At 42.4% G+C, this 26553-nt stretch overlaps 1 protein-coding gene and 1 long non-coding RNA gene across 2 annotated transcripts in view; one reads left to right on the top strand and one right to left on the bottom strand.

Annotated features, from left to right (window-relative positions):
• The window catches only part of LOC137318778 (protein disulfide-isomerase TMX3-like), a 148396-nt gene that overhangs the window by 100351 nt on the left and 21492 nt on the right, over positions 1–26553 (top strand). The gene's annotated exons all lie outside the window — the stretch shown is intronic.
• The window catches only part of LOC137318789 (uncharacterized), a 48379-nt gene that overhangs the window by 2469 nt on the left and 19357 nt on the right, over positions 1–26553 (bottom strand). Inside the window, exons 3-4 of the long non-coding RNA XR_010961985.1 lie at positions 13854–13955; positions 806–1043 (exon numbers count right to left, since the gene is read on the bottom strand). This is a non-coding gene — a long non-coding RNA (uncharacterized lncRNA). The remainder of the gene's footprint in view (positions 1–805; positions 1044–13853; positions 13956–26553) is intronic.

Below are 26553 nucleotides of genomic sequence, written 5' to 3'. Positions count from 1 at the left end.
TGTGTCCTCCTCACAGCTTACTTTCCCACATAGTTTTGTATCGTCACCAAACTTGGATACATTACACTTAGTCCCCTCATCTAAGTCATTGATATATATTATGAACAGCTGATGCCCAAGCACTGATCCTTGTGGCATCCCACTAGTTAAAACCTACCAACCCGAAAACAACCCACTTATTCCTACTCTCTGTTTTCTGTCCATTATGGTGATAGTAAATGTGATGGTAAAACCTATGGCTATATAATAAAAGTCCTAGCAACATACCAGTCTCATTCAAAAACATTTTTAGTTTGACTGTCCCAATAGCTTAAATAATTCACTATTGTTTGTACAAAAGAGATTTGATCAAATCATTATCTACAATGATAAGTATGGATTGATGCATGGGAGATGCAGATCTGTTGGAAAATGGTCCCAGTTTACCGACTGTGGGCTTACCCCAGAATACCGTACGAGAACTTGCAAAATTTGTAATGCCTGCCACTGAAGCACGTTTCTTTTTCTCGTCACTATTGCCATATGAGCAAAAAATAGTGTAACTATGCAATAGCGTTCCTCTTTTATACTCTCACTGACGTTTTCAGTTTACATTAGTGGCTGGTGGGAAATATGCCTAGATCATAGAAGCACGCGATGCTTATTTATCAAAGTAACAGCTAATATTTTAACACTGACAAAATGAATAAAGTACAAATAAATTGCATTATAATTCTGGATTTAAAGCAAACTTCTTTGTTTATTTAAGGATCTGTAACAGTTAAATTACAATGGAATGGTATTATACTTGAAAAGAGTTGCTTACCATGAAAAAATCAGGAAGATAATAGGCATCATTTCTTCAGTCAGTGCAGTAGGAGCTGTCACTATTGAAGCTGTGTGAGAGCTTCTCTTGCACCTGCTCTTTTATACACAGCATCTAAGGGGAAGTCCCATTTCATCAGCTGATTGTTTCACTTCATTGCAAAATGAAAGTGCATCATTTAGGATTTTCAATCGGAAAATTCATGGTTCAGAGCAACAAGCCAAAGGACCGTGCACACCTTATATCGAAATATGTACAGAGGAAAAAATAAGTATATGATGAACGTTAGGTACTTATCCCTAAAGGAGTCCCAGATATTTGGTTTTCATTTTAAATTTGATTTTGAAATATTTCCGTTTACAGGTTTACATAAGTTGGATTGAGGTGTATTTAAAAGTTTTATTTTAAAGGGTTTTTACTCTAAACGTATCCTCCCACTCCTGTTTAGAACACCAACTCTATTCTGCACCCCTTCTCTTTCTTTCTTTTTCATTCTCCCCATTCCATGTTCCTAACTCTAAAATTGGCTGAGTTATAAAAAGCCTTATTTCCCCAATTTTTGATCCCAACTGCAATGTCTCCAAAATGAGATTGTTTAGAAACATATTTTACAGGTAAGTACTTCACGTCTGCCTTACGCATGAAATGTATTCAGTTTGTTTTTATACATTAGTCTGAGCTTGCTGCCTCTTCCCCCACTTTTTCAGTGGATTTGGAGTGGGCAGAAGTGGAAAGCAATTTGGGTCCATGCTCTGCTGCTTCTCTGGCTCCCTGCCATTTTTCATGGCCATTTCTAATGGCAAGGTGTGTCTGCTTAAATGTGGGCGAGTGCATGGCAATGACGTACAAATGCTGGGAAACTCGTCAGAAGCCATGATTCACGCCATTTACACTGAAAAACTGGGAGCAGGGGTCACCTGTTAGGCCCCAGCAATCAGCGATCAGTGGATGAGTCCCCAGGGCATAAATTGATGAGCTTGTGTCAGCACTTTGAGCTTGGGAATATGCAGGCCTTATTAGTTTAATGACAGATTTCTAAAATAAAAAATAATTTTGAATCAGGCAGCTTACCAACCACCTCATTTTCCTACTGTCGTAGGCACCGTTCATTCGCCATTCAGAGCAAAATCCGGCCCAGTATATTTAATTTAACTTCTTTCTCGCCATCCCACCAAAGTCAGCATAGAATTGCATTTTTTAAATTTGTATTTATTGAGGTACCCTGTATTATTGTTTTTGGCTTTTTACCAAACAAAACAGAGACTTCCTCTCACTAGGCTCTGGATTCCTGTAAATGATTTTCAGGTTGTTGGCAAGAGTCTGCTCTTGTGACTGACACTGTGTCACCAAATATTCCATCTATTGCAGCTTATCACATCAATAACATGCAATGCCCATTTCAGTTATGCTGAATGTTCTTTCCTCTTGTCTGAGTAAGGACTTCTTCAAAAAAAAATATTTGCATTGATAATGAGTTGAGTTTGTTAATCTCAGTTTGGCTATTCGGAGGAGAGGTACTGATCTGCTTTATTCAAGGAATAAATATATTGTATTTATATTCATATGTTGATTGACCCACTATTGAGACTAAAGAGAAAAATTGCAGTTACATAAATAAATAAATTTCTATGACACCTTCCACTTTTTAGCACACAACCAGTTACTTGTCCTTCCATACAGCTAGTTGTTGCTCTAGCTCTTTGCCTTTTGTAATCTCTCCAGCTGTCATGCACGAGCGCTCTCTTGCCATCACTTTTTTATTTTCCACCCTCCCCTTGGCTCACTGATAGCACTATTATCTCTGAGTTGTTATGGATTCAAGCCCCATTCTAGGATTCAAACACATAGGGCTCGATTTTAAAAGTAAAAAACGGGTGGGTTGGGGGAGGGGGCATGGAAAATTGCCACCATTTGACACCCGTCCCCAACCCGCCCATTTCCAGTTTTCACTAGATGGGATGAGGGGCGAGCGACCAACCCACTCTCAGGAGGTGGGTCAAGCTTTAAAACCTTTCCAGGAGGCTTCAGGCCTCCATTTTTCACTAATTCCCAATTTCAACCCTGGGGGGCCGGGATTCCCGGGCCTTCTGTTTTACGCCTCGTGAAAGGAGGGAGAAGGCCTGAGACTTAGCAGGTAGGTGCCTAGAAAGGCACAGCTTATGGGCCCGGAGGAGCAGGAGTGCTTCCCCCAGGCCCAACAAGCCTACCTGCACTGACCCAGATCCCCCGACGCTGATCCTCCCCTTCAACGATCGCGGACCCTGTGATGACCCCCGATCCCGCCCCCATCCCGCATGACTCATGACCCCTGTGCCCCTGCCCCTCCCCCACAATCCAAACAAACAAAGACTTACCTGCAGTCTTACCTGAAGACGTCCTCTCCCTGGCTGGTCTCCCGTCCGACTGAGACCAGCCTGTCAATCGGCCGGGAAACCGACAAAAAAAATAAGACGTCCTTACGTCAAAATCGTACGGACGTCCGGGAAACCCGTACTAATGGGTTTCCCGACCTCAAATTGACCCCGTCCCCTTCCCGGCTCCTTTTTAAAATTGAGCCCATAATCTCAGCTGAAATTCATGGTACTGTGTTATGAGAAGTGCTGTCTTTCAGATGAGATGTTAAATCAGCGCCTCACCTGCCTCTTCAGGTGGATGTAAAAAAAATTCCCATCATTATTCAAAGAGCAGGGGTACGGTAGAGTAGTGGTTATGTCACTGGACTAGTAATCCAGAGGCCTCGACTAATAATCCAGAGAACATGAGTTCAAATCACGCCGTTGCAGTTTGAGAATTTGAATTCAGTTTTTTTTTGAATGGGGGAAATAAAAAGCTATCATCAGTAAAAGTGACCATAAAGCTGTCTGATTGATGTAAAAACCCAACTGGTTCACTAATGTCCTTTTAGGAGAGAAACCTGGGGGTAAATTTTAACCCCCCAAGAACGGGTGGGTGTGAAGTTAAAATGATAGCTTTTTGGAGCGGGACCCCATCCCGGCTCCAATCCGCCCACTTCTGGGTTTACATGTGTGCACAGCTGACACCAGGAAGTCACGCCCCCCACATAAAGCCAGCAGGCCAATATTTAAAAGGGCAATATACCTCATTGAAATACTTTAAGTACTTAATTTTCCAATACACAAAATATTAAAATGAATTTACTTGAACCCTATTTGGGTTTCCCATAGCTTCCGATTCACGTCAGGTAAAAAGCAGGTGGGAAGGGCCGGATCCGTGAGGTCATAGTCATAGAGTTATACAGCACGGATAGAGGCCCTTCGGCCTATCGTGTCCACGCCGGCCATCAAGCCCAGTCTAATCTAATCCCATATTCCAGCATTTGGTGAGTGCTATTATTGCATTGCTTGTGCGCCCAGCGGAGCAGGCGTGTTTCATCCAGGCCCAACAAGCTCACCTGGTCGACAGGAACCCCCCCCCCCCCCCCGATCGCCCGCCCGCTTCCCACCCCCCCCCCCCCCCCCATGCTGGACCCTCACCTACCTCTGACTCTTCACCCGACCTCCGATCTTCCCCCCCCCCCCCCCCCCCCAGTTCCCCAGCTGTGCTGCTGCAGGTCTTCCTGCCCGACAGCCAGCTAGCCTGTCAATTAGGCTCACTGCAGGGCGCAAAACCTGGAAGTAAAATTTATTGGCCTTGTTAAAGTCGCGACCTACCACCAACTTAACTTCCGGGTTTCGCATGAAAAATCCCCCACCCCGCCCCCTTCCTGGCTCAAAGTGAAAACGCAGTTGACTCTTAACTGCCCTATGCAGTAGCCTAGCAAGCCCACGGTTGTAGCAAACCACTACACTTGCAGTGGTTCAAGAAGAAGGCCCACCACCACCACCTTCTAGAGGGCAACTCGGAATGGGCAATGAATGGCAGCCTTGCTAATGATACCCACATCCTGAGAATTAATAAAAATTACAGGAAATACGTCAGTACCCAGAAAGGGAAGAAGTTCAGGTTAACCTTTTGAGTCCAATCCTTCATCAGAATGGAAAACTAAAAGGTAAGCAAGCATTTTAGTAACATTGTGGGGGAGGGGGAAATCAACTGATACTCCACTCCCAGATAGGAAGTCAATAGGTTAGAAACTGCTTAATAGATAGGCAGGAAGCTTAAGGAACCAAATCTCATCTTTCTCTCGAGTACTCTATGGCCCTCTGGTCTGAACTTCAGACCTTAGCCATATTCCCCATTTTCTTTACATTGGGGGCTGTCAGGGATGTTGGGATCCCTGGGAGAGGAAGGGAGGTTGATGTTTTGGGTGCAGACCTTTCATTGCGGTTCTGGCGAGGGAGGTGTTTGCGCACAGAACGCTGACCTGTTTTTTTTTCTGTTAGGGAGGGATGGTCCTACTGCATTTCCAGTATTTTCTGTTTTAATTTCTGACCCCTTAAATTTGTAGATTTCTTTTATCAAATTTCACCTAATTATATTTTTCCTTATGCTTTCCAGCTTAGCTATTTGCACATTATTTTAATTGCCTCATTGAGCAGACTTTCACCTTTTAACAGCTTCCTGCTTCTCTATTAAGCTATTCTCTATTCTCTATTAAGCTATTCTCTATTTTATTTTCAAATAAAACTGTTGGACTATAACCTGGTGTTGTAAGATTCCTTACATTTGTCAACCCCAGTCCATCACCGGCATCTCCACATGTCTATTAAGCAGTGTACAGGTCCTCTTTGCGATTGGAATGTCAGTTTTTCCTTGCACCTCGTCCTTTTTTCTTCCCAGTCCTAATAAAATGCTTGCTTATCTTTCAGTTTTCAGTTCTGACATTAACATGTCTTTCTCTTTCGGACATACTTGCTGTGTATTTCCACCATTTTGTGTTTGTTTGAATTGGAACTGGTCTTCCAGGTGTATTTAAAATGACAACCTTCATTTGGTTTGGTCTACTTGTGGAAGATAGGATTGATTCATTGAAGGCTTAGGTAATGGAGTGGGAAAAGGCACTGGACTGTGCTGGCAGGGTCTTGAGTCAAACAGCTCTGTTTCCTCACCAACCATCCTATGAGATTGCCAGGCTTGGGACAGTTTTGTCATGCAACAGGAAGCTCGGTTGATACTCTTGAGAAATATAGGCCCCCAGGGGTCGGCGATCAGCAGAGTTAGGGAGGGGGAGGGAAGGCGATCGGGAGTTGGGGGGAAGCCCAAAGCTTCCTTGAGGGGCCTGGGCAGATCATGGTTAATATCGAGACCATGGTGTTGGGCCTTTATAACCATCAAAGGCAGGGGCATTTGTGCTAATGTCTAGATTGGATTCAGACCCATATTGAAGAGGTTAAAAGTTAGTGTTCTTGCTTATTGCACATCCTAGACCATTAAATGGCAGTCTTGTTTGTTTGAGTAGAGAATGAGTGTTTTGCTAATCTGATCCATTTTTAATTTGTGCCAAGGACTAAATGATTTCTTTAATGGAACCCATGGCAATGGTAGGAAAAGGTGGCACTCTTAAAATGCATAACTAAAGTAGGAGATCAACAGGAAAATTAAATTGGACTTCGGAAAGCCCGATACTTTAGTCTAAACAGACATGGAGCTGGATTCCTCTCTGCGATGCTGCCCGAAATGAGGTGGGATAACAGCAGAAAATGAGGCAAAATCTAACGGCGAGGCCGACTGCTGCTTCACTGCCCCAACCTCGATTTCCTTTCCCCTGCAAATGCTGGTGGGTCAAGGGTCCTAGGTCCATTTCCCTCCTGTCTGCTTGAGTTACTGCTGCTTTCCAGGACCACCATGTGGAAGGTGGCAGTAGTGGTCTTGAGGTCAGGGAATGGAGGAGAGGGCCTGGGTGAGGCTTCCTCTCCCTCCATATAGAGCCCACATACTTACCCAATGAAGGCCTTGATCCTGCTGCAGCATCATGACATTTTGCAGCCAGGCATTGGCGGGCTCCCTCTTGGTGGCAGGAATCCTGCCCAGAGTCCAACGTGCTTAATCAATGACCCTGAACCTAGGAAAGCGAGTTGGGGTTGAGGGAAGTGGAAGTTTTGCCTTGCCACTACTCCGCCCCAAATAGGAGAATCCTGCCCATGGTCTTTGAGCCTTCAATCTAACTTTACTCACTGCATTTTGAGTTGGTCTACTGGTTTTTAAAAAAAATTGATTGGAATGTTCCCTTTTTTAATTTGTGCTTTGCTGCTGTGTTCTCCGTTAATGTAAAGCTTTGAACCTTGAATCAAGGTAGCCTCATTCTTTCCTGTGCGATTCTGAGCTATTCATGCAATAGTAAAAACCAAAACATGCTTGCACTTTAATTATTATCTATCCCTTCTCTGTGGGAGAAGACATTTGACCTCTGTCAGGAGTTGGTCTGCATCTTGAAACATTTGCCTGAGGAAGGAGAAAATCTCCGAAAGCTTGTGAATTTAAAATAAAATTGCTGGACTATAACTTGGTGTTGTAAAATTGTTTACAATGCATCAGATTGGAAAGAGAAATAGGACCCTTCTATTCCTCCATTTAATGGTTTTTACCTTTCTGATCCATTGTGTCGTACTGCCCCTGTTTAAAAAAATACAAGTTTCTAGGTTGTATCAGAAAGGATTTTTTTAAATTGTCCTTTTCAAAGTATTACCAAATCCCAATTTTTAAAAAATCAGCATACTTCCTGCAACTGGAATAGCACATGTTCGTAGTACCTCCCAAGTGGTTTTGTTATTGGAAAATGAGAGAAAATATCAAAGTAACCACATCAAAGCATTTACTGGCAACTTGTTAAATGTTGCCCTCTAATGCTTTCCTAATTTTAAAACCCAGCCTTCAAAATCCTGACTCCAATTTCTGTCTGGTCTTAGCCTGAGCATGCAGTGTTGCGAACGCTTGCAGCTTGTTGATTGTACACTGTTTTAATGCGTGATTCACCAGGATAGGAGGAAGGGAGAATGACTGTCAGATTGACTTCCTCCTTCTGCTTTTCTCTCTCTTTATATCTCTCTCTCTCCCCTTTCTATTCCCGCTAATGGTATTCATTAAAATAGTACAAAATGAACAAATTCCATTGCTGAAACTGTTCCTTTTCATATCTTTAGTCCAGCAAGTAAAACAGAGTGCCTAAGCTTACTATTTTTTTAGTAAAATGGTAATTGATATCATTAATTGCACATTTATTTGCAGGCTATTACATGTAACATCTGTTTATATAGCTGTTATTTAGATTTATTCCACAAGTGTGAAAGTGATTTATTTGTAGCTTGCAAGTAATTTGTATCTGGAATGTATAATTGCTGACCTGATTAATCATTTATTTTAATTTATGCACCCCATGCCTATACGCTTTGTACATTGATATAAATTATATTTTTCAACCATTTTCTAAAGTTAATGTTTTTACGTTTTTCATAAAATGAATAGTATAAAGGGTCTGTTTAAGATGGAGGTGATATCAAGTTCTAACAGATATTCAGGGGGCTAAACTGATTTTTATGAATTTCCATAGGTAGATCTTTAGCTATTGTCTTTACTCAATTTCACTTGTCAGCTCACTGCTGGTAATCTGGATGTTATCTTGCTGGGTGAGGACCAGATCAAGCTTACTTTTATTCCCCATTCCATCTCCACACCCCAAAAAAATACTACTCTGGAAAGAAAGACTTGGATTTATATAGTGCCTGTCACATCCTCCGGATGTCTCAAAGCACTTCACAGTGAATGAATTACTTTTTGTAAGTATAGTTGCTATTTCTGGCTGGCAGCCAATTTGTACACTGCAAGATCCCACATACATTGAGACAAATGACCAGTTAATTTGTTTTGGTTATGATGTTTGAAGAATGATTAAGTACATAATTTCCTTAAAGAGGAAATGTAGGTAGATAAAGCCATAAAAAGGCCAACAGAATTTTGGGTTTTATAAATAAGAGCGTAGAGTACAAGAGTAAAGAGCAATGATGATTTATACAAAAAATTGCTTATGCCTCGTTAGAGGACTGCAGTTTTAGGAACCCCGTTATAGAAAGGACATTAAAACCATAAAGTGGACATTTTAGTTTCACCAAGATGATGCCAGGATGGGAAAATATAGTTATGAGGAAAGACTTGAGATATTGGAGCTATTTCCACTGGAGTAGAGAAAGTTAAGTGGAGATTTAACAGGGGGTTTTAAGGTAATGAAAAGGAGAAAAAATATTTCCTCTGGTTGATGATTCAGTAACTCGTGGTCATCAATTTAAAATTATAACTTGAGAGTGAGGACAGAGACTAGGAGAAATTTCTTTACACAGGGTTGTTGATGCTTGGAATACTTTACCACAGGGAATGGTTGAGGCAGAGACCATTGCATCTTTTAAGGGGAAACTGGGTAAATATTTGAGGAAAATACAGGCCATGGGCACAGCACAGAGCAGTGGAATTAATTTTGAGTTGCTCCAGCCAGCACAGACACAACGGACCAAATTAAGTGCTATAAACTTGTTTCGATGTAACCGTCCATTTCACTCTATGGACGGTTACATCGAAACATAGAAAATCGGAGCAAGAGTAGACCATTCGGCCCTTGGGGCCTGCTCCGCCATTCAAAATGATCATGGCTGATCGTCTAACTCAGTACCCTGTTCCCGCTTTCTTCCCCATATCCCTTGATCCCTTTAGCATTAAGAAATGTATCTATCTCCTTCTTGAATACATCTAATGACTTGGCCTCCACTGCCTTCTGTGGTAGAGAATTCCACAGGTTCACCACCCTCTGAGTGAAAAAATTTCTCCTCATCTCTGTTCTAAATGGCATACCCCATATCCTGAGACTCTGACCCCTGGTTCTGGACTCCCCAACCATCGGGAACATCCTCCCTGCGTCTAGTCCTGTTAGAATTTTATATGTTTTGATGAGATCGCCTCTCATTCTTCTAAACTCCAGTGAATATAGGCCGAGTCGACCCAATCTCTCCTCATACGTCAGTCCTGCCATCCCAGGAATCAGTCTGGTAAACCTTCGTTGCACTCCCTCCATGGCAAGGACATCCTTCCCCAGATAAGGAGACCAAAACTGCACACAGTACTCCAGATGGTCTCACCAAGGCCCTGTATAATTGCAGTAAGACATCCCTGCTCCTGTACTCAAATCCTCTTGCAATGAAGGCCAACATACCATTCGCCTTCCTAACTGCTTGCTGCACCTGAATGCTCACTTTTAGCGACTGGTGTACAAGGACACCCAGGTCTCGTTGCACCTCCCCTTTTTAGGCTGAGACACCAAGACTCACTACTGTACTGACAAAAATTGCAAGGAAATGGTTAATGACGACCTGAGCAAGTGAACTTATAACACCTGCCATAAATTAAACGCAAAATACCGTGGATGCTGGAAATCTGAAATAAAATCAGAAAATGCTGGAGAAGCTCAGCAAGTGAGGCAGCATCTGTGGAGAAAGAAACAGTTAACATTTCAGGTCGAAGACCTTTCGTCAGAACTGGTTTATAACACCTGCCTCTTAAGGTTTCATCCAAAAGATGGCATTGTTAACAATGTAGCACTACCTTAGTACAGCACTGAAGTGTCATCTGTGGAAGTGCATGAAGGGATACTTGACCATATTAACTCTCTCTCCAATTCACCTAACTCACGAATGTGGAAATGCATGAAGGGATACTTGACCATATTAACTGACTAGCTAATTCACTTAAACTCACATAATAAAGTTTCTCACAAAAACACATAGAAGCACAATTGTGGAATTACTTTGAGTTTCTCATGCTGATAGCTGTCCTCCCTTTAGATAGAAAGGTAGCTGACTACAGGAATAAATGACCATACAGCCTTGAGACTAGCGACAGACCTACTGATAATAAAAGACAGTTTCTTAGGGAAAAGCACTTTCCCAAGCCTGCGTCCAAGATATCAAGATGGCTATGGGAACTCGAGGGTGGGTTCCCTATTTTGATTGATTTAATATGGTCAAGTATCCCCTTATGCACTTCTACACATCCTGAAGTCCTGGACTTGAATCCTCAACCTCTTGACTCGGGTGACCTCTTGACTCAGTTGAAAATGCCACTGAGGCATATTGACACTGAAGCTAATTGTACTGCCTCATCTGAGATCAGCTAACTCACCGCAGACTATAGGTTAAACCTGGACCCTCCTTGATCCATATAGCCAGGAGCATTCAATGCATTTCAGTGACTCTGCTATCAGTGTAGGTTTTTATAAATGAGCTAACAGATCTCCTGTGGCTTTGTTCATAGTGAGTCGGAAATTTTATAAGAACAGGGTGTTATGCCAAGTAGAATTTCCAGTGCGACTGACATATCATTGGGAAGGGAGCCCAACGTCTGTCTGGGTGGGGGGGAGGGGGGGTCTAAGAACACTGGGGAGGGGAATTAGAAACTCTGGAGCAAATCCTAATGTCACGGAGAAGAGTCTTGAGATCTGGGGACCCAGGTGGGTGGTGGTCTGGGAGTATTGGGACAGTCCTGAGATCGGGGAATACTGATAATGCTGCCTGACTGTTTGTGAGCACTGAGAGATGGGGTTAGGGAAGGTTGAGGAGGGATACTGGGATCCAGTAAGACCAAGGAAGAAGTTTTTGGAGATTTGTGGGGACCCAAAGTCTGGTGGTGTTAAGGGTTTCCTAAATCTGGAAATATTGGGGGGAGCAGAGTCTACCACTCATCTGGGGAGGAGGGCTCAGGAGAATAGGACCCAATCTGCCATTGACCTGTCTTTCAAACCATCAAGCCCCAACACCCCCACACACACACTTTGTTTCCGCTTCTTCCCCAATCTATCTGCATCCCTTTTTATGCCCTTGGGTACCCCACCACCACTTTCTCCATTGTTAGCAGTTCTGTCTTTATGTTCCTGTCTGAAAGCATTTAAGCATAATTTTTCTGCTTAAAATTAATGGTTGGGAAAACATGGAGTGTCAATGCACAATTTCCTGATGAGTCTGCCCATGCGAGGAGTGCAGAAACATCTAATTTAGTGCGTTGTTAGTGAATTTGCTGATTTATACATTATTTAGCAAGCAGAAATTTCCATAAACATAAATGCATTTATGCCGTTTCAATGTTTTCATATATATATTTCTTAAGCCTTATAAGCCTTAAGCCTTATAAATGTTTCAGAAGACATTCCTTTTACCTGATTTTTCAAAAGTAACAAACAGCTATCCATTTTCAATAAACAATCTTTGTAACTGCCAAGTAGCATTTCCAGTGATACTGACGTATCATTGGGAAGGGAGCCCAACGTCTGGCGGGTTGGGGAGGGGGTGTCTAAGAACACTGGGAAGGGGAATCTGGGGAACTGCTCCTATTAGTGCACAGATTGTACGCAGAGAAATTCTGCAAACTACACATGCTCAGAATGCACAGATATAGTTAAACATTCCCTAACTGCTGCGAGGTAAATATATCCAGTCAAAGCACAGGCTTTTGAAATGGGCTGAAGTCTGAGGTAAAAACTAATAAAAGCATTAAAAGACACGATAGGCAATTCATGGGTAAATGTAATCAAGTTATTATGAAATATATACTTTAGTGAAGAAAAATTGTTTAGAACCATATTTTAAAAATGATGGATGAAAATTTTTTTGAAAAAGCGTTTTGAATGATTCAATTGGCTTATTAACAGACAGTGACAAGCAAATGTTGATATTCAAAATTTCAAGTATAAGTGATTACATAGGGAATTTCAATGTTACAGGTTGACATAAGTAACAAAACAAAATAAGTAACAAGTATCAAAAAAAATCATAAGTGAAGTTTGTAAACATGAAGTGCTGCATATACAACATTTTTAATATATAGATTTTAAAACACCACTTAGGATATTTATTAACTAAGAAAACATAGCGAGCTATAAATATAGAATTCTTCTTCAAAAATAAGAGAAATTATACTGGTTCAATACATTGGAGCCCCAGTGCATTGTTCTACATCTGCATTGTTTTGAGCTCTGGTTTGAGCTGCATGGAAGGGTGGAGCAGAGGAAATTGTATGGGGGATATTTGCCAGACTGATGATGATGCCTCCTAGCAACTTGCAAGGAATTGTAGTAATAGTCGTGGCCTGGGAGCAGACCATATTCAGCGTGTCGTCCAAAGAAAATCATAATTATCTGCAGTGTTAATCGTAAAGTAAATAGGCTTTTCATATAACACAGTAAGCTGCAAATACCATTTAAGGATATATGGTGAAGAAAGCTGTATATAGCATGTAAAATCATTGTTGGAGTAGAGTACAAAATATATTTGAAGCATATTTAAATTATGTAGAGCAGTAACAACGGCAAACTTCCCTCAACGTTGGATGGGCAGAGAGAAGCAGAATCTCTCACTTAACATGGTTGATTTTTAACTGCCTTCAGAAGTGGCCTAGCAAGCCACTCAGCTACCAGTGGTTTGAGAAAAAGGCTCACCACCTCCTTCTCGGAGCAACCAGGGATGGGCAATGCCTGCCTTGCTATCGACACCTACATCCCAAGAATGAATAAATACAAACAAATATTTAAAACATCCTATTGATTAAAAGTAAAGTACCAGTGTGGGGAGAAGTTGACTGGGGGTAAACAAAATTCCCTGTTTGCTATTTCCCCCATAATGTTTTGGTAATTTTTGGTAACTCATTAAGTTATTTGCCCTAAAGATAGCTAAATGAGGCATAAGTCTAGTCATGTGATAATCAGTCCTGATAAACACACAGAAAGGTAATCTTTGAGCAGTTTGAGTTTGATAATTATATACTTTTAATTTCTCTGCTGTACTCTAATTATACTCATAGATCTTTTTGTAAAATGCAAACATTGTTATTTCATTAATAGAATGGCCTTGTCTTTGAGTAGTTGCTTGATGTCTCCGTTCCATGTTGTTCTAGAAGGCAGTTGATAACCTCTTGACAGTGCATCCAACACAAGTCCAATTACAAAGGGTGTCCAGTAATCACAGTTTTGCAATGAAGATGAGCGACGCAAGACTTTCAACACAAACTGGATGCTGTCGTTTGTGTTTGAAAGTGTAGCTTGGGTCTGTTTTATCTGAGTATTATCAAAATATGTTTTCTCGGACCAATATTGTAGCAGTATGAGATTGCGGCAAGTTACCTGGACCAGGAACATGGAACTTTCTGCATCACCTTCAAGCACCTTAATAGAAAGGTAGTCTGCGTTGTGAAATTGGGCCATGAAGTCAATTGTTAGAGATACCTGTAGGTTAAAAGAGCAACATGTCAGTGAAAGTGGGAGGGGAAGGACTTAAAAGAAAATAAACTCTTCCCTTGAAGGCTCTTTGCCATTTTGGTCTGGTCTGCAGATTAGCTCAGATCTGTGACTGGCCAATAGGAGGTGGATTCGAATAGGACCATCTCCAGAATGTTGTCATAGCCGACCAGAAAGTTACTATTTGTGAAATCTCCTGTTGCACTAACTTTTTTTGTGCAGTGTCTTTGTAGAAATGTGCTGTACTCCCTATAGTTGACGTAATAGTTTTTTTTACCCCAGCAATGGACCCATTATGTTGACCCAGCTGTCATTGTGACCCATCAGAGATGCAGATAAATAAATGTACTCAACCCTTAAATGAAGAGAAATCTGATATGTAAGCACAAAATGCAAAGAAAATATTGCTCATTTAAATAGAAGCATTTTTATTGGAGTGTTAAACATAAAGGGGCATTTTAGTTACAAGCTGTAATTTAAGGGTTCAGACTAGGTTATCAAAGTTTTGCACATGGATTTTCAGAATGCTTTTAAAGTTTAAAGCAGTCATTTTAAATTGACTCGGCAAGTTAAAGGAATGGATTCACTTTTTAAAATTATATTATTTGAACATGAGCAGAAACATCTTTAAAGCTGTATTTCAATCATCTGATTCTTTTCAGTCAAGATGGTTTTGGGTAGCTTCCACTCCATTTGATATGGTTGCTGTTGATTAACACCAACTTAAGAAAAATAGCTGAGGATATCCGTATCACTTAGCAGAGATTGCCTTTATGTTTCATAGTATCATAGTATGTTGAAGCTATAATACTATAATGGGAGACCATTCACCCCATCGTGCCTGTGCCGGCTCTTTGAAAGAGCTATCCAATTAGTCCCATTCCCCTGCTTTCTCCCCATAGCCCTGTAAATTTTTTCCCTTCAAGTGTTTATCCAATTCCCTTTTGAAAGTTACTATTGAATCTGCTTCCACCACCCTTTCAGGCAGTGCAGTATAGACCATAACTCTCTGTGTAAAAAAAAAAAATGTTTCCTCATGTTGCCTCTGGTTCTTTTGCCAATCTCCTTAAATCTGTGTCCTCTGGTTACCGACCCTATTGCCCCTGGAAACAGTTTCTCCTTATTTACTCTATCAAAACCCTTCATGATTTTGAACACGTCCATCAAATCTTCTCTTTACCTTCTCTATTCTAAGGAAAACAATCCCAGCTTTTCCAGTCTCTCCACATAACTGAATCCCCTCATCCCTGGTACCATTCTAGTAAATCTCTTCTGCACCCTCTCAAAGGCTGAACATCCTTCCTAAAGTGTGGTGCCCGGAATTGAACACACTACTCCAGCTGAGGCCTAACCAGTGTTTTATAAAGGTATAGCATAACTTCCTTGCTTTTGTAGACTATGCCTCTGTTACTGTTTTAAATACAGTAATTTGATATGAAATGAATAATCCATTCCCCATGATACTGTTTTTGTTCAGTCAGATTTCACAGTGGCATACTGGCAAGAATTTTAAGTTTATTTTATTACAAAACAGTTGCTCTCTTGTGGGATTGCACGTGAAGAGTCAAGACAAAGTGTAGTCTTCAAGTGATGCAGGGTTAAAGGGAAGGAGATAATTTGACCAGGACACCCAGATGTAATTGAGTTCCCAATTTGAAGTCATACATGTTATCCTTACTTTTATTTTTCTATTTTAAATTCCTTCTTCAATGTAGAATAGACTCACAACAATAGAATGTGCCTGTGTAAACTCGGCATGCTGTAATTACACGTTCCTGCCAGCAGTGGAATCTGCTGCGGTGGCACTACTGGTGGAATAGTGAAATTACAGCATGATATTTACATAGGCAGTTTTTTTCTTTATAAGCTTGGACAAAGTAATTTGTAGTGAAAAATGTTGACAGGAAGTGTATGCAAATGTAGGAGTTTTAATATTTTCAGTTTTTTTAAAATATGGGTTTAGTATTTTTAATTTACTTCATTTTTTAAATATGGGTTTAGTATTTTTAATTTACTTCAAATGTGTTAAAATCAGTAAATGTAAACATGAAATGTTCAACATGAGTAGAAGTATTTATAAGGCTAGACTTTCTTGCCAACATATTCTATTTTTAATAAGTGAAGATGGAAAACAGCCTTTGATTTCAATATATGAATTTCTCAATTGTTTTGATGAAGCAAACATTGCTGCTTCATTATTTTATCCCCTTTACACAATTGTGTGTGTCTGGACAATGTACCATCCTCTGCTGAGAGGATGGGTAGGTAGTCTACTCCCAAAAGTCAGAGATAAGGAAGACCGTTTGAGCTATCTTAGCTTACAGTTTCCCTCTTCCCTTCCCTCATAAGAACATAAGAAATAGGAGCAGGAGTAGGCCAATCGGCCCTTCGAGCCTGCTCCACCATTCAATAAGATCATGGCTGATCTGATCCTAACCTCAAAATCTAAATTCATTTCCAATTTCCTGCCCGCTCCCCGTAACCCCTAATTCTCTTCACTTCGAGGAAACTGTCTATTTCTGCTTTGAATTTATTCAATGATGTAGCTTCCACAGCTTCCTGGGGCAGCAAATTCCACAGACCGACCACCCTCTGAGTGAAGAAGTTTCCCCTCATCTCAGTTTTGAAGGTGCAGCCCCTTATTCTAAGATTATGCCCCCTAGTTCTAGTTTCACCCATCCTTGGGAACATCCTCACCGCATCCACCCGATCAAGCCCCTTCACAATCTTATATGTTTCAATAAGATCGCCTCTCATTCTTCTGAACTCCAATGAGTGGAGTGCCATTCTACTCAACCTCTCCTCATATGTTCGCCACCTCATCCCCGGGATTAACCGAGTGAACCTTCTTTGTACTGCCTCGAGAGCAAGTATGTCTTTTCTTAAGTTTGGAGACCAAAACTGTATGCGGTATTCCAGGTGCGGTCTCACCAATACCTTATATAACTCCCTGTTTTTATATTCTATCCCCCTAGCAATAAACACCAACATTCCGTTGGCCTTCTTGATCACCTGCTGCACCTGCATACTAACTTTTCGATTTTCTTGCACTAAGAAAAAGGGTGGCTAAGGCAAACGTAGGTCCCTTAGAGGATGAGACCGGGAAATTAATGGTGGGAAACATGGAGATGGCAAAAATGCTGAACAAACATTTTGATTCATTCTTCACGATAGAGGACACCAAGAATATCCCAACACTGGACAAACAGGGGGCTCTAGGGGGGGGAGGAGCTAAATACGATTAAAATCACTAAGGAATTGGTACTTAGTAAATTAATGGGACTCAAGGCGGATAAATCCCCCTAGTTCTAGTTTCCGCACCTGGAATACCGCATACAGTTTTGGTCTCCAAACTTAAGAAAAGACATACTTGCTCTCGAGGCAGTACAAAGAAGGTTCACTCGGTTAATCCCGGGGATGAGGGGGCGAACATATGAGGAGAGGTTGAGTAGATTGGGACTCTACTCATTGGAGTTCAGAAGAATGAGAGGCGATCTTATTGAAACATATAAGATTGTCTTGCTATCTGTTTTTATATTTTTTGCTAATTTATTTTCATAATCTATCTTCCCTTTCTTAATCAATCCTTTAGTTACTTTTTGCTGTCTTTTGAAGACTTCCCAATCTTCTATCCTCACACTAAGTTTGGCTACCATATATGTCCTTGTTTTTAGTCGGATACTATCCTTAATTTCTTTACTTAGCCACGGATGGCTGTCATTTCTTTCACACCCTTTTTTCCTCAGTGGAATATATTTGTTTTGAAAGTTGTAAAATAACTCCTTAAATGAACCCCACTGCTCATGTACCGTCTTACCCTTTAATCTATTTTCCCAGTCCACTTTAATCAATTCCACCCTCATACCATCATAGTCTCCTTTATTCAAGCTCAATACGCTTGTTTGAGAACCAACCTTCTCACCCTCTAATTGGATATGGAATGTAACCATGTTATGGTCACTCATTCCAAGGGGATCCTTAACTAGGACATTATTAATTAATCCTGGCTCATTACACAGGACCAGGTCCAAGGTTGCCTGCCCCCTTGTAGGATCAGTTAGATACTGCTCAAGAAATCCATCCCTAATACACTCAATAAACTCTTCCTCAAGGCTGCCCTGCCCAATTTGATTTGTCCAGTGAATATGATAGTTAAAATCCCCCATAATTATAGATGTTCCCTTATTACATGCCCCGACTATTTCCTGATTAATACTTCTTCCAGCAGAGTTGCAACTATTAGGAGGCCTATATACTACGCCTACTAGTGTTTTTTTCCCCTTATTATTCCTTATCTCTACCCAAACTGTTTCATTATCTTGATGCTTTGTCCCAATATCATTTCTCTGTATTACAGTGATTCCTTCCTTTATTAACATAGCCACCCCACCTCCCCTTCCTTCCTGCCTGTCCTTCCTGATTGTTAAATACCCTGGCATATTTAATTCCCAGTCGTTGTCACCCTGCAGCCATGTTTCTGTAATGGCCACAAGATCATACCCATACGTAGTTATTTGTGCCGTTAACTCGTCCATTTTGTTACGAATGCTACGTGCATTCAGATAAAGAACTTTCAAATATGTTTTGTGACACTTAGTTCCTGCTTTTTCCTTCTTGTCCCGATGTTTGTCCTGGATCTCCTTCATCTCCTCTGCGTACTTGCTGAAGGTGCTGCCGAAGAGATGAAGGAGATCCAGGACAAACATCGGGACAAGAATCCTAATCACAACATCCGATTGCCTTAATTGATTTTTGCTTCCACTACTATACTGACAAAGTCACAAATGACATCTATGACTGACCATGGTGCATTTTGCCTTCTCATCCTCCTTGACCTCTGACGGTCAACACACCATCGCCCTCCAAGTCTTATCTTCCGTTGTCCAACTCAGTGGTTCCTTTCTTACCTATCAATTTGTAGCCAGAGCATCTAAAGCAATCGCTTCTCTTCCTGCCCCACAACATTCCCTCTGAAGTACCCCAAGGATCTAGCCTTGGTCCCCTTATCTGCATACTGCCCCTTGGTGATATTACCCATTTCCACTTGTACACTGTTGACACCCATCTCCAACTCTCCTAACCCCTTCACTGCCTCTGTGCTCTCAGACTGCTTGTCCAACATCCAGTCTTGGATGAGTCACAATTTCCTCCAGTTAAATATTGAAAAGATTGAAGCCATCGCCACAAACTCCGTACCCTTGCCATTGATTCGCTGTCCCTCCCCAGCCACTGTCTCAGGTTGAACCAGACTGTTTGCAGCCTCAGCATCCTATTCGACCCCAAGCTGAGCTTCCGACACCAAATCCTCTCTATCACAAAGACCATATATTTCCATTTCCATAAAATCTCCTGCCTCAGCCCATCTGCTGCGGACACACTCATCCGTGCCTTTGTCACCTCCAGACTCAACGATTCCAATGCTGTCATGGGCAGCCTCCCACCTCCTCACTCTGTAAACTTTAGCTCATCCAAACCTTTCCTGCCCGTATCCTATCCTGTTCACCCTGTCCTTGCTGACCTACATTGGCTTCTAAGGGGGGAGTTTTAACCCCCAAGAACGGGTGAGTTGGGGTCGGGTGGGAAGTAAAAATTGTAGAAATTTGAAGTGCGACCGCAACCTGGCTCCAATACGCCCACTTCCGGGTTTAACGGCGGCGCTTTTGGCTGCTTGCATGTAACTTACTCGCCAGAGGCAGGTTGATCATTCGGACAGGCGGGTCAGTAATTATCTCAGCCGTGTCGGTGATTAGCAGATGTTAATGAGGCGATTTTAAATTGAAGTCATTTGAATTTAATGCCTCCAGCGGAGTTTTCCCAGGGCTCGCGAATCCCGGCAGGTAAAGGGAGGCGAGAAGAGCCGCATCCATGAGATAAGTGCATTTACATCACCGCTTGTGTGCCAGGAGGAACATGAGTGTTTCCCCAGCCCCCCAAGCTAACCTCATTACACACCCTGCGATTTCCGACTGCTCGCCCCCTCCCCCCACAATCTCCGATTGGTGTGTTCCCCCGTGTTCCCCCCCCCCCAAAACTCCAACTTACCTTCCAACTGCTCCCCCACTGCTTTCCCGCCTGACGGGCAGCCAGCCTGTGAATTTGGCTAGCTATCGTGCGCAAAACATTGAAAAGATTTAAAAGATGTCCTGCAGTTAAATTCAGCAGGACATGCAGTAAACCCTTACTTCCGGGCTTCCCATCCTAAAATCCAACTGCCACCCCCCGCTTCCGCTCTTTTCCTGGCTACAAATAAATATTGGGGTCCAATTGTCCAACATCTCTAATTTAAAATTCACATACTCATGTTCAAATCCCTTCATGGCTTTGCCTCCTCTAGCCCGACAACTTCATTCCTCCTATCTGGCCTCTTGTGCATCCCTCCCTCCCTTCTCCCCACCAATGGCTGCCATAGTCTGGAATTTCCTCCCTAAACCCCTCCACATCCCTCTCCTCCTTCAACGCCCTCCTTTAAACCCACCCCTTCGACCAAGCTTTTGGTCTTTTTTCTTTCCAATATATCCTTCTTTTGTTCAGCATCCATTTTTGTCTGATTACATCTTTGTGAAGTGCCTTGGAATGTTTTTTCTACGTCACAGGCACTGTATAAATGCAAGTTGTTGTTGATCCCTTTGTCTGAAGAACAACTTTATGAATTCAACTTAAATATCTGACAGATATCCAGGGATCACTAATCCAACAATGTTTCCCCTCCTCCCCTTCGGAGAAGAGCCTAGCTGCACTTAGTTTCATCATTGTGATCAATCTCTGAGTTTGAAAATTCTGGGAGAGAGGATGGGGAGCACAGGGACATAATAGAAATGAACTTAATTTGCAGTAGATTTAGTTTAAAAAGTAACAGGCTGTTTTTAATCCTTAGATTTTATTCCAAACTTTGTGGGGTTTTTTTAATGCTCATGAACTGAGTGAATGCTGTAATTGACCGAGTTCTAATGTAGTATAATGTTAGAAAGTACTTTCTGACTTGCTGCTGTAATAATAATCATAAAATGAAACCTACACTTGCACATCAAGGTCCAAACATACTCTTCTACAGCAGTGAATTTAACGAGTATAGAACTAATGTCCTTTAGAGAAGGAAACCTGCCGTCCTTACCCGGTCTGGCCGATATGTGACTCCAAACCCACAGCAATGTGGTTGATTCTTTATCACCCTCTGAAACGGCCTAACAAGCCACTCAGTTGTAAAATCTCGCTACGAAAATTCTTAAGAAAAAAACCGGACGGAGCACCCGGCATCGGACCACTGGGCACCGGACACAACAAAGGCAAAACAAGCCCAGTCGACCCTGCAAAGTCCTCCTCACTAACATCTGGGGACTTATGCCAAAATTGGGAGAGCTGTCCCACAGACTAGTCAAGCAACAGCCTGACATAGCCATACTCACAGATCCATACCTTTCAGCCAACGTCCCAGACTCTTCCATCACCATCCCTGGATATGGCATGTCCCACCGGCAGGACAGACCGACCAGAGGTGGCGGTACAGTGATATACAGTCAGGAGGGAGTGGCCCTGGGAGTCCTCAAAATTGACTCCGGACCCCATGAAATCTCATGGCATCAGGTCAAACATGGGCAAGGAAACCTCCTGCTGATTACCACCTACTGCCCTCCCTCAGCTGATTAATCAGTCCTCCTTCATGTTGAGCACCACTTGGAGGAAGCACTGAGGGTAGCAAGGGCACAGAATGTACTCTTGGTGGGGGACTTCAATGTCCATCACCAAGAGTGGCTCGGTAGCACCACAACTGACCGAGCTGGCTGAGTCCTGAAGGACACAGCCAGACTGGGCCTGCGGCAGGAGGTGAGCGAACCAACACGAGGGAAAAACCTACTTGACCTCATCCTCACCAATCTACCTGTCGCAGATGCATCTGTCCATGACCGTATTGGTAGGAGTGACCACCGCACAGTCCTTGTGGAGATGAAGTCCTGTCTTCGCACTGAGGACACCATCCAACGTGTTGTATGGCACTACCACCGTGCTAAATGGGATAAATTAAGAACAGATCTCGCAGCTCAAAACTGGGCATCCATGAGGCGCAGTGGGCCATCAGCAGCAGCAGAATTGTATTCCAGCACAATCTATAATCTCATGGCCCGGCATATTCCTCACTCTACCATTACCAACAAGCCAGGGGATCAACCCTGGTTCAGTGAGGTGTGTCGAAGAGCATGCCAGGAGCAGCACCAAGCGTACCTAAAAATGAGGTGCCAACCTGATGAAGCTACAACACAGGACTACGTGCATGCTAAACAGCGGAAGCAACATGCTATAGACAGCTAAGCAATTCCACAACCAACTGATCAGATCAAAGCTCTGCAGTCCTACCACATCCAGTCATGAATGGTGGTGGACAATTAAACAACTAACGGGAGGAGGAGGCTCTATAAACAGCCCCATCCTCAATGATGGCAGAGTTCAGCACGTGAGTGCAAAAGACAAGGCTGAAGCGTTTGCATCCATCTTCAGCCAGAAGTGCCGAGTGGATGATCCATCTCGGCCTCCTCCTGATATCCCCACCATCACAGAAGCCAGTCTTCAGCCAATTCGATTCACTCCATGTGATATCATGAAACGGCTGAGTGCACTGGATACAGCAAAGGCAATGGGCCCCGACAACATCCCGGCTGTAGTGCTGAAGACTTGTACTACAGAACTAGCCGCGCCTCTAGCCAAACTGTTCCAGTACAGCTTCAACACTGGCATCTACCCGACAATGTGGAAAATTGCCCAGGTATGTCCTGTTCATAAAAAGCAGGACAAATCCAATCCGGCCAATTACTGCCCCATCAGTCTGCTCTCAATCATCAGCAAAGTGATGGAAGGTGTCGTCAACAGAGCTATCAAGCGGCACTTACTAATAATCTACTCACCGATGCTCAGTTTGTGTTTCGCCAGGACCACTCGGCTCCAGACCTCATTACAGCCTTGTTCCAAACATGGACAAAAGAGCTGAATTCCAGAGGTGAGATGAGAGTGACTGCCCTTGACATCAAGGCAGCATTTGACCGAGTGTGGCACCAAGGAGCCCTAGTAAAATTGAAGTAATTGGGAATCGGGGAAAAATCTCCGGTGGCTGGAGTCATACCTAGCACAAAAGAAGATGGTAGTGGTTGTTGCAGGCGAATCATCTCAGCCCCAGGGCATTGCTGCAGGAGTTCCTCAAGGCAGTGTCCTGGGCCCAACCATCTTCAGCTGCTTCATCAATGACCTTCCCTCCATCATAAGGTCAGAAATGGGGATGTTCGCTGATGATTGGACAGTGTTCAGTTCCATTCACAACCCCTCAGATAATGAAGCAGTCCGTGCCCGCATGCAGCAAGACCTGGACAACATCCAGGCTTTGGCTGATGTCTGGCGCGAATGTTATTTGCCACTTAAGTGCCGGGCAATGACCACCTCCCCTTGATATTCAATTGTAAACAATTTTACAACACCAAGTTATAGTCCAGCAATTTTATTTTAAATTCACAAGCTTTCGGAGGCTACCTCCTTCCTCAGGTGAACGATGCGGATTTCCGCATCGTTCACCTGAGGAAGGAGGTAGCCTCCGAAAGCTTGTGAATTTAAAATAAAATTGCTGGACTATAACTTGGTGTTGTAAAATTGTTTACAATTGTCAACCCCAGTCCATCACCGGCATCTCCACATCTTGATATTCAATGGTATTACCATCGCCGAATCCCCCACCATCAACATCCTGGGGGTCACCATTGACCGGTAACTTAACTGGACCAGCCATATCAATACTGTGGCTGCAAGAGGAGGTCAGAGGCTGGCTATTCGGTGGCGAGTTACTCACCTCCTGACTCCCCAAAGCCTTTCCACCATCTACAAGGCACAAGTCAGGAGTGTGATGGAATACTGTCCACTTGCCTGGATGAGTGCAGCTCCAACAACACTCGAAGCTCGACACCATCCAGGACAAAGCAGCCCGCTTGATTGGCACCCCATCCACCACCCTAAACATTCACTCCCTCCACCACTTGCAGTGGCTGCAGTGTGTACCATCCACAGGATGCACTGCAGCAACTCGCCAAGGCTTCTTCGACAGCACCTCCCAAACCCACGACCTCTACCACCTAGAAGGATAAGAGCAGCAGGCACATGGGAACAACACCACCTCGACATTCCCCTCCAAGTCACACAGCATCCCGACTTGGAAATATATCGCTGTTCCTTCATCGTCGCTGGGTCAAAATCCTGGAACTCCTTACCTAACAGCACTGTGGGAGAACCTTCACCACACGGACTGTAGCGGTTCAAGAAGGCAGCTCACCACCACCTTCTCAAGGGCAATTTGGGATGGGCAATAAATGCTGGTCTTGCCAGCGACGCCCACATCCCATGAACAAATTTTTTTAAAAGGTGCTGAATTACAAAATGGCTAAAAACTTCAGATCAGCAAGAATGAATAAAAATAATATTATTGATTTAGTGAACCTGTTGCTGAAGAATAACTTTTTTTTGTCACATCTTCACATGGGTATGGAAAAGCAATTAAAATGAGTTTTTAAACCCACCTGCTCCCTCCTCCTTCAGTCATTTTTTCCTTTCTTTTTAAACCAATTTTCAATTGTCTCCTCTCTATTGGAGACATTCATTTCTTGCCTGGGTGCAGTTTACATTGCGCTCTGTTACTTTGCCTGAGTGACTGTTCTTCCTATGTGAGCCTTGACTGCAGGGAGCATCACAGCAGAGACTGATCCTATTCTTATCCAACATCCACACTTCTGTAGCAGCATTTTTTCTTGCTCTATTTCCTAACATTCTGCTCGCCATCCCTTTCCCCAATTAAAAGGTGTGTTTCCAATTAAAAGGAGCTTTGGTCAATTTTATTATCCCTACTGCCAGCCTGGCTAGGATCAGCTAACTCAGCATGGATCGGGCATTGGTTCTGCAACATCGCTGGCTTAGTTTCTCGCTGCCTTCATGAGCTGAGCCTTTAGGGGACCTTTGTAATCTTATTTTAAATTATTGGTGTAATTATGATTTTTTTCAAAAAATAGTGAAAATAACCTACCTCATTGACTAGGTGACTGTGCTGAGCCACTGGTACTCTTCTTTTGGAAAAAGAGAGTTGGCTATCAAGGTTTTTTTTATACCCACTTCACTACTTGATAGCTGGGTGAACCGAACTGCTTTACATAAGTGACTTGTCTGTCTTCCATGAATTGCTAACACATGTTAATTCTTAACTTGATTGTTGCAAGTTCAGTAAAATACCCACTTCCTTATTAATAATTCTGCATGTACAATGAGAAGCAAGATGGGTGGAAACATTGTATTTGTGAGGTACAGGTAGTTCCAGAAAGTGACTCCCTTCTGCAATAGGAGATATTATAATGGTCTCCATTGGCTAGAGTATGAGTATGCTCACACCTGTAAAATATCACGAGCTGTGCAAATTTAAGTTTGCATAGCCCAACATAGATGATCTATTCTTTGAATAATTTGTCAGTAAAACTTATCTTTTTGTCATTGAACAGTTGGTTTAACAAAATGAAAACATGTGCTTTGTATATGCCACAGTTGACAACATCCCACATAGATGAGTTAAGTTTGAATTTAACTTCACACCGAACAATGCAACTGCTTTATTTTCTGAGTCTGTACAATTATTGCACAAAGAGTTACCATTAAGAAAACTGCAAGAAAATTTAATGAAGCCAGTTAAATGATCAAATAACACATGAACTGAATAGGGAACTTCCTGAACGGTTAGAGCTGGAGTGTTACAAGGATTTCACTAAAGTGTATTAGTGGGCATGTAAAATTGCAGATGCAGTTTGGTATTTTTCCAATTCGAGCTTTAGTCGAGTTGGCAGTATTATGTCCATTTGAACTGTGAAAAGCGTTCAGTGGAATTGTGCTGTAAAGAAAGAAAGCTACTGGGAATTAGTCCACGGTAATGGCTGCTACTCATCTGAGTGCATGTTGAAAGAATATTGAGAGTACCTAACCTCATTCTTTGAATGTAGTTGAACCTTATCCCTTGCACATGCTCCTTCGTGACTTTCTGATCTGGAGCCCTTGTCGCTGTTTAGAAGAAAAACTGCAAATGTTTAAATCTGAAATGGCAACGCAAAATGCTGGAAATGTGTATCCGATCAGTCAACATCTGTAAAGTGAAAGATAGGTCAGTGTTTCTGTTGTAACCTAAATCAGAATTTTTTGGACTTAAAAACTTTTTGCTACCCAATGTCTCAACATGATGAATTAGTGTACTGTTCATTTTCTCACTGGACTTAATGTATTTTGTTTGGCATCCAGATAGGATAGTTCTACACCCATCCATCATTTATGCAAAATATTAGGGCAGAGTTTCCTGTTGTGCTTGGAATAGAGGATTGCTTGGGTGCAGCACATAGAAGAAAATCAAGCTACAATGGAGCTCGTCCAATTTGCTGTACATTTAAATTAATAGCCAGAAAGTCAGGTGGGCTCCATTTTGTGCATCCAGTCACCCTCACCTAAGTAGTCATTTCTTAATTTGTGAGTCAAGGTGTTGTATTTGACAATAGAGTATCACAGCTGAACCTAATCCTCTCGTCACCCCAACATC

This window comes from Heptranchias perlo, chromosome 3 (assembly GCF_035084215.1).
Source record: "Heptranchias perlo isolate sHepPer1 chromosome 3, sHepPer1.hap1, whole genome shotgun sequence".
Classification (NCBI taxonomy): domain Eukaryota; kingdom Metazoa; phylum Chordata; class Chondrichthyes; order Hexanchiformes; family Hexanchidae; genus Heptranchias; species Heptranchias perlo.
The sequence above is the reverse complement of the archived record's forward strand: the minus strand, read 5'-3'. Positions and strand labels throughout refer to the sequence as shown.